We start from the raw sequence: 2,615 nt of genomic DNA on the forward strand, positions 1-2,615 counted from the left end.
AAATGTATCCATATACTTTTGATAATTAAATTTATCCATCAACTTTCGATGGTTCAATGTATCCATCCATTTCTAGTGGTTAAATGTATCTATTCATTTCCAGTGGTTAAATGTATCGATACACTTTCGGTGGTTAAATGTATCCATCCACTTTCGGTGATTAAATGTATCCATCTATTTTGGATGATATTCTTATTTTAGAATAGTGATTAGTCTAACCACCAAGATTGCAATTATTATCCTCTTCCACATTTATGACCATAATTATTAAATTTTGTTGTATTTGTTATCGATTTAATACAGGCAAATATACGTATCGAACAAGTGATATAGACAATAAGTCTCGTATCATATCCCACAGGGATTTGCTCCTAAATTCTCACTAAATACCAAAATTTTAACAAACTAATCTTATCCTAGTAACTCAATTTTTGTAAGATTAATTAAAACCTAAATTCAGTTAAACACTAAACTAAGGAATGAAGATTGAAAATTTACAAAAAAAGCAATATATTAAAGGCTTAGGATCATGGGTTCTTTTAGCATTTCATCTAGAATACATTTCTTTTAATACTTGAATTCATGGGTGGTGTTGCCAGCCTAGAATCCAAACTTATGTTCAAGTCTCCATTGAGATGCTTGTACACATACCTAACTTAATTGGGTCACTATAAGTCTATAGTAATCAATTAAACATGGTTTATTAAGCAAGTGTTCTAATTTGATTGTATGTGGCATTTAGGCGTATGTCTACCCTAATCAAATCACCTAATTTGTAAGTGACAGGAACACAAGCTATTCAAACCTTAGTCTAATATAAAATTACTGTATCAAGTCTCATTTAGATTTCCATAACCAATCAATTGTTAATCAGACAATCAAATGCAGTAAGTACATAATTGTATAATGTAACACCCTTGATTTTTAATGTTAACTATGCATGATGCTAGACTAGCTCGCAGGTTGATCTTAAGTGAAATGTGAATGATTGGAGGTTGTGGAGGAGATTTAGAATGGGTTTAGGCTTTAAAAGAACCAATTTTTACGAATTTGAACCTCAAGAGTCAATCTCAGTGTTTGGAGGATTGATCCTATAAAGTAGAATTTAGGGGTAAATAATTTGTGAAGTAGAAATTTAGGGGTAAATAATAGCACAGGCCTAAGATCGAGTATAGAACTCTTGTAGTCGATCCTAGGGTTTGAAATGGGGGTGAGCCTAAACAATTTGGTCCAAGATCAACTCTAGAGCCCTCATAGTCGATCTTGAGGTGCTAGATCTATAAAAATCGAGCTTAAAAGCCCCAAACCTGAAAAATCCTCCATTTTCTTCTATTTCTTCATTTTCTCATCCAATTTCTCTCAAATTTTACCTCACTCAAAACCTTCACACTTTGATGCTAAATCTTGGATTTGAAGTGCCAAAAGGGAGGATTTGCACTTCCAAAAGTGTGGAATTGATTTGTGATATCTTTCTCCACTAATTTCAAACCCTATGTCTCAAGGTGATGTGTAGAGCCTATTTGAGCTAGATTCAAGCTTGAGAAACACTCTTAGAGGTATGATTTAGTGTTTTTGTTGGCTGATCTTCAATTTAATTGGTTGATAACCTAAGATTTAGTTTTAGCCCATCTTTGAGGAAAATTGGTCCCATTGAGTTGACTGAAGATTTGGGATAAATAATTATACAACTCGGCTTCCAAGGTATGGGTTTAACTCATTGAAGGATTTGAGCTTATATGTTGAATTGCTAAGGATTTAGCTACTTTTAGAAAAATTGGCATTCTTCAAAAGCTAGGATTTAATGGGTTTTGTAATGTTTTGATGTGCTTAAGGGAATATTGAGTTATTTGAGCACGTTTGCGAGTTGAAACACAATTGGAGGCTAAGGATTGAAGTACGGTTAAGGAGCACCTCCAAATTGCCATTATGAATGGGATTTATCAAATGCATGTGATGCATAACGCATGGAATATGTGCTGCACTAATACCATATTATGAATGTAGGCCTAAATGAGCATGCATAGGCTAGAGAATTATGTATGTATGGGTGTGAATGTGATTGCCTAGATGGATGTTGTCAAACCCTGTTTTATAAAATAATTACGACATCATTTACATGCTCAATAGAATGGTTACATATTTAGGAAGTTTGAGAAAATCGTTGAAAGACGATATTGCCCCTAATGGTATCATTAAGTCGATTAAGCCTCGAACTAGTTCAGATAGAAATTTTAAGATGAAATTAAGAATTTTAAAGTCCTAGAATGGTTTAATATGGTGATTCGGAGTTCGAGGATCAATTTGGAGTCAAACCGAAATTTTCGCTATCTAGGGGCAAAATGGTCATTTGCCACTTGGGGATAAAATAGAAATTTTAGAAAAGATTATTTTGGCCCCATTTGACTTATTGGAGTATAATTTGACTTATTGGAGTAAGATTTGAGGTTTAGAAAAGAAAAATTTTAATTTCGGTATAATTTAGAGTAAAAGGGTAAAATGGTAATTTTATCACCCTAGGGGCAAAATTGTAATTTTCCACCACCAGGACATTTTTCCAGCACATGGTCTTCCTTTATCCTCATTTTGACCATTGACTAATTGTGTGGTGGAGATAA

This window comes from Theobroma cacao, chromosome 6 (assembly GCF_000208745.1).
Source record: "Theobroma cacao cultivar B97-61/B2 chromosome 6, Criollo_cocoa_genome_V2, whole genome shotgun sequence".
Classification (NCBI taxonomy): Eukaryota; Viridiplantae; Streptophyta; class Magnoliopsida; order Malvales; family Malvaceae; genus Theobroma; species Theobroma cacao.